Source organism: Trichechus manatus, unplaced genomic scaffold (assembly GCF_000243295.1).
Source record: "Trichechus manatus latirostris isolate Lorelei unplaced genomic scaffold, TriManLat1.0 scaffold00051, whole genome shotgun sequence".
Classification (NCBI taxonomy): Eukaryota; Metazoa; Chordata; class Mammalia; order Sirenia; family Trichechidae; genus Trichechus; species Trichechus manatus.
This window is the reverse complement of record NW_004443987.1, coordinates 17,243,956-17,253,565: the sequence shown is the minus strand read 5'-3', so window position 1 is coordinate 17,253,565 and position 9,610 is coordinate 17,243,956.

Here is a 9,610-nt window from a genome sequence, read left to right as displayed (position 1 = left end):
TGTTTATGAGATCAAGTTAGATGATTGTAGCATTTAGCTCTTCCGTGTCTTTGTTGAGCTTCTTTCTGTATGTTCTGTCCTTCACCAAAAGTGGTGTATTGAAGTCTCCTACTACTATTGTGGAGCTGTCTATCTCTCTTTTCAGAGCTGTTAGAGTTTGTTTTATGTATTTTGGAGCCCTGTCATTGGGTGTGTAAATGTTAATTATAGTTATGTCCTCCTGGTGTATTGACCCTTTAGTCATTATACAGTGTCCTTCCTTAGCCTTTGTGGTGGATTTTACTCTAAAGTCTACCTTGTCAGGGATTAATATTGCCACTCTTGCTCTTTTTTGAGTGTTGTTTGCTTGATATATTTTTTTCCATCCTTTGAGCTTTAGTCTGTGTCTTTAAGTCTAAGGTGTGTCTCTTGTAGGCAGCCTATAGATGGATCCTGTTTTTTTTAATCCAATCTTCCACTCTCTGTCTCTTTATTGGTGCATTTTTTCCATTTACATTCAGTGTAATTATTGATAGGTATGAGTTTAGTGTTGTCATTTTGACATTTTTTTGCGGGTGTTGTTCACAGTTTCTTTGGTCCACTTAATTTTCTGTGCTGAGTCGCTTTTCTGTATGTATTTTCTTTTCAATTTTTTCATTGTTGTTGATTCTGTGTTTGCTGAGTCTTTATATTTTTCTTGTTTTTCATTTTGACTTGTAAGATTGTTAGTTTCCTTTGTGGTTACCTTAATATTTTCCCCTATTTTTCTAACTTTATAGCAGTATTTATTTCTTTATATCACCTTGACTTCCGCTCCATATGAAAAATCTATGTCTACATTTTTTAAGTCCCTGTTTTTTGTTTTAATGTTGTCATCTTTTACATATTGACATCTGTTTCACTATTTTCAGTGTTTTAGCTTTGATGTATTTTTGTGACTTCCATACCTTAGTTGATAGCTGGTTGCTCTGTCCTGTGTTCTAATCTTGGGTTTTTATCTGATGTTGTTGATTTTCTAACTGGAGGACTCCCTGTCATGGTTTGAATTATGTCCCCCAAAAAATGTGTGTATCAATTTGGCTAGGCCATGATTCCTGGTGCTGTGTGATTTTCCTGTATGTTATAAACCTGCCTCTATGATGTTAATGAGGGAGGATGGTTGTGTTAGTAGGGCAGGACCTGATCTACAGGACTGGATTGTGTCCTGAGGCAATCTCTTGAGATATAAAAGAGAGAAGTGAGCAGTGAGACAGGGGGACCTCATACCATCAAGAAAGCAGTGCCAGGAGCAGAGCGCGTCCTTTGGACCGGGGTCCCTGCGCCGAGAAGCTCCTAGTCCAGGGGAACACTGATGAGAAGGTTGACAGAGAAAGACTTTCCCTGGAGCTGATGCCCTGAATTTGGACTTTTAGCTTACTTTAACTGTGAGGAAATAAACTTCTCTTCGTTAAAACCATCCACTTGTGGTATTTCTGTTGTAGCAGCACTAGATGACTAAGACACTCCCTTTAATATTTCTTGTAATTTTGGTTTGGTTTTTGCAAATTCCCTAAACTTTTGTTTATCTAGAAATGCCCTAATTTTGCCATCATATTTGAGAGTCAGTTTTGTTGGATGTAATTCTTGTTTGGCAGTTTTTTCCTTCAAGGCTTTATATATGTTATCCCACTGCCTTCTTGCCTGCCTTGTTTCTGCTGAGCAGTCCGAGCTTATTCTAATTGACTCTCCTTTGTAGATGATTTTTTTTTTTTTTATCCCTTGCTGCTCTTAAAATTCTCTCTTTATCTTTGGTTTGGTAAGTTTGATTATAATATGTCTTGGTGTCTTTCTTTTGGGATCTACCTCATGTGGGGTTCGATGAGCATCTTTGATAGATATCTTGTCATCTTTCTTGATAGCAGGAAAGTTCTGCCAACAAATCTTCAACAATTCTCTCTGTATTTTCTGTTCCCCCCCCCCTTCTTGTACTCCAATCACTCTTTATAGAATCCCACATAATTCTTAGGGTTTCTTCATTTTTTTAAATCCTTTTATCTGATTTTTCCGCAAATAAGTTGATGTCAAGTGCTTTATTTTCAATCTCATTAATTCTAACTTCATTGTCTCACTTCTGCTCCTATGACTTTCTTTTGAGTTGTCTAATTCTGACATTTTATTGTTAATCTTCTAGATTTCTGATTGCTGTCTGTCTATGGATTCTTGCAGCCTGTTAAATTTGTCATTATGCTCTTCTCTAATGTTTTTAATTTCCTCTACTGCGTGTTCTGCATTTTGCTTAGTTTTCTTCCTAATCTCTTGAAGAGTTCTATATATTAATCTTTTGTATTCTGCCTCTGGTAATTCCAAGAAATTTTCTTCCACTGGAAAATTTCTAGATTGTTTATTTTGAGAGCTTGCTGAAACCATCATGGACTGCCTGTTTATGTGACTTGATATTGACTGTTGTCTCTGAGCCATCAGTAAGTTAGTGTATTTATTTATTTTATGTTTTCTTACTGTGCCCTAGCTTCTTGTTTTGATATGCCCAAATAGGCTGGTCGTGTGAGCTAGCCCAGTCACCAGCACCCTTGAAGCTGCAATGTCCTGTCCCCATGTGGCCAGACCTACCACTAAGTATGTGAGCCTAGGGGTCTGCCCACTCCTCCTGTATGGATTCAGCTCAGGTGTCCAGGTAGTCGGCAACCAAGTGTGTGGTGTAGGCTCTCATCTAGAGTTCTAGAGAGGCATGAGTGATTGGTGCAGGCACAGGCATCAGGCTGCAGCAGGGGGACACAGGATGAGCAAGGGAAGGGGCCGACGGCCACCCCTGAGTGTCCAGAAGGAGTGTGTGTCCCTGTTCCCTACAGCGCATAGATGAGTGGGTTTTGCAACCAGACTATGAGCACCCAGTGCTGTTGGTTGTAAGGACTGGGGGCCACCTCTTATTCTTAGGCCCCTGTTTCAGGTGGCTAGGTGGCGTAGATGGAGCCACAAGTCCTCAGGCCCCTGATGTGGGTAGGTGAAGACCTTGCTTAATGGGCAGAGCAGTGTCAAATGTCACGAACCTGCCACTTCACAGCTGAAACAGTTGAAGTTAGACTTCAGGTATGTACCCTGTTGTACTGTGGTAATGAGGGCCTATGCTGTTGAAATGGGCCCACACATGTCTATGCAGGAGGAAAGGGACTCAAAGTCTGTGGATCCCTTATGCTTGTGCCTAGGCAAAAGAGCTGTGCCTACCCTGAGTTCCTGGCTTAGAGGAGCCAGCAGATTATTTTTTCCCGTTCGTTAATTTGTTCACTCTCTAAGGTGAGGAGAATGGATCTGGGCACTTGACGGGTCCAGGGGACTGGGCAATTGCTGAAGCCAGTCCGGGACCCAGTGCAGAGCAGGGAGCAGGGAGGTTAATTGGATAGAAGTTTTTCCATAAGGGGGGTGTTGTTGATCTGCATGGTAGGCCGGACGCAAGTACGTATCTTTTGCAGATTGATGGCTGTTTCTCACTGGTTCTGGATGGCCGAGTAGACTCTGCTGCTGGGTCTCTCCTGGTGCAGAAAAACACCTCCCGGGTGCTGCTGCTTGCCTGCCTCACTGCTTACCACGAGCTGATCTGGGCTGAAGGGCTCAGGCTCTTGCCAGGTCAGGTCTGGCAACTCCTCGCTGCTTCAGAACCATCTCTCCCTCCCCCGCCACTCAGTCTGATTCCTCAACTTTGCCTTTGATGTTCAGGGCTCATAGATTGTCGTATATAATCGATTCACTTGTTTTTTCAGGTCTTTGTTGTAAGAGAGAACACTGGAAGCGACTGACTATCCACCATCTTGGCCCTGCCTCTGCTAATAATTTCTATAGGGTCTATTTCTTTTCATAATGCAACTGACTTTAAAGAACAGTTTGGGTATCCTATAGGAAGATAAAATCAGTTATTTTTTTAACAAGAATATTTTACTCATGTCTTTAAATTCCTAGTAATATTATTACAGGGCATGGATCAATTTCCATTTTAGTTTTATTATCTCACATGTATTTTGGTCATTAATAAATACAAAATAATCCTATTGTTTGGAGCTGCAATGTTTTCTACTCACGTTGTAAACAGCAACTGCTGCTTTTAAATATAAATAAGTGCATGTAGAATACATTTGGAATTCGTTTTAATTTCATTCAATTATTTTTAGGACCTGGTGGTGTAGTGGTTAAGAGTTCAGCTGCTAACCGAAAGGTCAGCAGTTCGAATCCACCAGGCACTCCTTAGAAACCCTATGGGGCAGTTCTCCTGTGTCCTATAGGTTTGGTATGAGTGGGAATCGACTTGACGGCAACGGGTTTGCTTCTTTTGGCACATGTCCTTTCTTTAAGCTGTATTAGGATTTTTTTCAGTTTGTAGAAAGGTTTTATTTGTTTTTATCCATGATAGCTCCTACTTTTCCATTCACTTTGCTACTGTACACTGTGTAATTAAAAATGGATCAAACTTCACAACATTATTTTTGTTTTGGCATCAAAGCAATGTTTCCATGGGTCTGCACAAAAGGCATATTATATCAATTTAATACCTTGCAAATGATATTGCTAAGCAAACTTGTTGATTATATATAGCTTCATCCAGTGAGGAAAAAAAGGTTATTTACACATTTTTTTTAGTTGCTATTCTGAGTGTACAGCTGAAAATTAATGTAACCTAGTTTGTGTGTTGTCAAGTAGCAATATTTGTTATAGCAGTTATTTCTAACATTCCATAGACAAATAAAAACCAAAGGGCAATTAGATATATAATTTGAATTTACAAGAGAAATTGAAATATTCATTTTAAAATAAATTATTGTCATGTTTTACAGTTATCACCAGGACCTTTTGTTTGTAAAAAAATATTATTTCAAGTTATTTTTTAACTGTCTAACTCCTTTAGGTGAAATCTACAGATATAAATGTCCTGACTGAAAATATTAATCTGAAAATTTTTCAATTTTCACACATATCAGAACAGGTGTGATGACAAATTACAACTGCCAGATTCTGACTTTTAGTATCAGTCTGTGACACCACCCACATGGCTTCCTTTGATTAAGTCACTTGTGTTTTTTGGGGTCTTACTTGACACATAACAAAATCAATAATATTACCTAGATGCCTTGAAAATGTAATAAAGTTTAATTAGTGAACTTATAAGAAAGAAAGATCCTAAGTTGGCGTGAAGTGCCCTGGTAAAATATTTATTGAAGCACTTTAAAAAACTTTGGGAATAGAAAAACAAGCAACATACACAAAATATATATTTTACAAGATTTTTGTTTTCTCTGAAGATTAAGCATTCCCTTATTTTCTGACATTTCTTTTGTTTTTTATTTTCTGACATTTTAGTCACTGATTTTGAAAGTAGAAAATGGACATTAAACAGAAATTACATTTCAAAAGAATATGCCCCTACGAAGCTGTTTCATTTAAACAATAGTCACTATTATCTGCATGTACGGTTGCTTCGGAGCCCTGGGGGCTCAGTGGTTAAGAGCTCGGCTGCTAACCAGAAAGGTCAGCAGTTCGAATCTACCAGCTGCTCCTTGGAAACCCTATGGGGCAGTTCTACTCTGCCCTGTAGGGTCGCTATGAGTCTGAATCGACTCGACGGCAACGGGTTTGGTTTGATTTTGGTATGGTTGCTTCAATAAATTATTTCAATCAGTACTTTGAAAACCACCAATGACCACCCTGACAGGGAACACAACAGAGAGTCTATGAAGGCACAGGAGAAAAGTGGGCTGCAGAATTCAGTAAAAAGACCAGACTTAATGGTCTGGCTGAGACTGGAAGAACCCCGGAAAACATGGCCTCCAGACTCTCTGCTAACCCAGAGCTAAAACCATTCCTGAAGTCAACTCTTCAGACAAAGAATAGACTGGAGTATAAGACATAAAATGATACTCGTGAATAATGTGCTTCTTAGTTCAAGTAGATACAAGAGACTAAATGGACAGCTCCTGTCCGGAGGCGAGATGAGAAGGCAGAATGGGATAGGTGCTGGTTAAATGGACACGGGAAATCAGGGCAGAAAGGAGGGATGTGCGGTTACATTAAAGGGATAGCAACTAGGGTCACATAACAATGTGTGTATAATGGTTTGTATGAGAAACTAACTTGAGCTCTAAACTTTCACCTAAAGCACAATAAAAAAATAATAAAACACAGTCACCCCATCACATCATCCCAAACTCCAAGTCCAAAATCTCATTTTCTGAATCATCTAAATCAAATATAGGTGAGACCTGAGGCATAATTAAACCTGAGGCAAATCTCCTCTTCATCTCTGAAGTTGTGAAATCTAGAATACAAATTATCTGCTTTCAAAGTACAATGATGGCACAGACATAAGGTAGACATTTCCATTAGGAACAGGAGCAATTGGAAGGAAAGAAGGGATAATGGGCACCAGCAGAACAAACATTAACTCTCAAGGCTTGAAAATAATCGTCTGTTCTCTGAGACAATCTGAGCAATAGCCTGGCCCTTCAGAATCTGGTTATTGACCACATTCTCTGTATTCTGCATGGAGGCCCCTCTGCCCTGTGCTTCAGCTCCACCTTCCAGGCTGACTGGCATGGCAGCTCTACTTTCTCAGCTTTGGGGAGCCCCCTCCTCCTAGTCCATCTGACTGGTGACCCCACCCTATTGGCCTCAGCAGGACTCATTCTTTTGTCCCTTGGTTATAACAACCTTACCCCCTCGGCTTTGGGAGGTGGCCCCATCCTGTTAGCCGAACTGAACAGCAGCCCCACACTCCTGAATGGACTTGATGTAGAGCTGACTCTTTGAAACGTGGGAGGCTGTGGCTCCACCATTTGAAACCGAGTCAGCCCTGCTTCTCATGATCCTTCCAACAGTTCTGCTGATCTCCAAACTTCTCCAGGGATGGTCCTTTTCTTTTCTTGGACAACGATAGATGTAACTACTTTGGTCTGTTTCCTGCTTGTAGAATTCCAAGGGGCAAACAGCTTTCCTTCCTTTCGTCCTATCTCTGTCTATGTCAGACTAAGCTGATTGGTTTTCTGCTGTGGTAGTTGGTTAGACCAGCAGTCAGAGGCTTAATCTCTTTTAAAAAGATTGTGTAGCCACATCCATGGTGAAAATTCTGGAACATGTGTCCTGAGTTTGTACATCAGAATTGTCCAAATGTGAACATGGCACTATAGACAGAAGCACCATGCAGTCCTTCTGCAGCAAAGACCTGAAAAACTAAGTAAAACAAATACAAATGTCAATCTTGGATCCCTAAGTGTCAAATGAAGGGATAAAGAACTCCATCAAGCACTGAATAGAAAAAGAATCTGACAGATAAGAGAGAACCAGGAGAGCTACAGAGTAGAGGTCCCCTACCAGCTAAGACAACATGGACATGCCATCTTGGACACCTCAGCTGCCAAGAATGGTGGACAGGGAGTATGGGAAGGCAACATCATGGAGCTCCCAGCAGGAGACAGAGTACCCAGTAACCAGGGATACACGCTTTCCCACCTCCACCCTTCTTCCCTCTGCGCGGCCTCTGCTGCTTTCCAATGGGACATAGTTGGTAAGCCAGAGAGACACCAGCTCACTGCTGCCTGGGTTCCCCCCCACCCCAGTGATCGATTCCTCCACCACTATATGTTTATTATTATTATTGTTGTTGTTTTCGTTTTGGCTTTTTTTGTTCCTTCTCTCTCTCTCTCTCTCTCCCTTCCTTCCTTTCCTTTCTCCCACCCCCCACATAGTCCTGTGCACCACCCCCTGCTCCTTCTCAACAGACCGTGCCAAACCACTTAGCTAGACAGCCACCAGCACACAGCGTCCCCAGGTCCGTGCCATCCCCACTGGCTGGCTCCCTCAGTGCCATATTTTTTGTTTGTTTGGTTGGTTGGTTGGTTTTCTGTCTCTCCTTTCCTTCTTTTCCTTTCTCTTGCCCACCTAGACCCATGCACCCTCCCTTCCCCCTCAAGGGTCATGCCACACTGCTCAGCTAGAGAGCCACCATCACATGGTTTCCCCGGGTCTGCATTACCTCCACCAGCAGGTTCCCTTAGTGACATATTTTTTTAGTTTGTTTCCTTTGTTCTTTTTTTTTCCGTTTCTTCTCTCTCTCTCTCCACTTCGTTTCCTTTCTCCCACACACCTAGCCCAGTGTGCCACCCTTGCTCTTTCTTGAAGGGCCACGTTGCATCACTCAGCTAGAGAGCCACTAGCACACAGCCTCCCCTCATCTGAGCTGCCATCCCCGGCTGGCTCCCTCAGAGCCATTTTTTCCTTCTCTTTTTTGTTGTTTTTGTTCTCTCTCTCCTTTCCTTCTTTTCCTTTCTCCTACCTACCTAGCCCCATGTGCTGCCCCCCCCACTTCTCAAAGGGCTACTGTCACACAGACTCTCAGGGTCTGTGATGTCCCCACAGGCTTGGCTCACTCAGGGCCACATTTTTATTTTTATTTTTATTTCTCTTTCCCCTTCTCCCTTTTCCTTGTACCTCCAACCTAATCCCTGCACTGCCTCCACACTTCCCTTAGGGGCCATGTGTCACCACTCAGCAAGAGGCACCAGCAAGCTGCCACCCCGATTATAGCCAGCATCCAACGGCAGGCTCCCTCAGCATCATATTTTTGTTGTTGTTTTTGTTTCTTCTCTCATTGCCTTCTTTCCTTTCCTTTCTCCCACCCACTTAGCCCTGTGTGCTGCCCATGCACCTTCTCAATAGAACAAGTTGCACTGGTCCACTAGAAAGCCAACAGCACACGGCCTCCCTGGGTCTGCCGTGGCCCCACCAGCCGAATCACACCATGCTGCTATATTATTTACTTTTTTTCTTTATTTTTTTGCTTCTGTTTCCCTCTTTTTTCTGCTGGCCCCAGTTCATGTCACAAATGACTGTCCCCACCCCGCCCCCTACCGGTCCTGCCCTGCTGCACCACAACTGAGTGACCAGCCTGGCCCACCTGGACAAGGTGGTGAGAAGTATTGTGCCCACATATGAGCAAGCAACAAAACACACTCAGCTCATCTCTCCAGACATAACCAAATAAAACAAATGAGCAGGACAAAACCAACAAATCTACAATCAATAAATGAAGAAAATAATTTCTGAATGTCCCAGAGATAGAACACAATGTCAAAACGTATTTAAAAACACAACAGGGTGGCTCCACTAAGTGATCAAAATAAAACAAAAGATGACCTTCTGGTAGAAGAAAAGGCACAGGAATTACCTGCTAGGGAATTCAAAAGTCTAATATTTAGGGCTCTCCAAGAGATTAGGAAAGAGATGAAGGAAAACACGGACAAAAATGAGGAAAAAATAGACAAAGTCCTGGAAAATACAGACAAAATCAGGGAAAACATAGACAAAACAATGGAAGAATTCAGAAAAATAATACAGGAACAAAGTGTAAAAAAAAAATAAACAACTAGAAATCATGCAAAAACAGCAATTAGAAATGCAAAAAACAAACAAGAAGACTTCCGGACAACATGGTGCTATAGTCAGAAGCACCACACTATCCCTCCACACAAAGATCAGAAAAAATAAGTCAAACAGAGTTACACGTCAATCCTGAAACCCTAAGCATCAAATGTAGAAATAAAGAACTCAGCCAAGCACTGAATGGAATAAGAAACTGACCAAGAACAGAGAGCTAGTA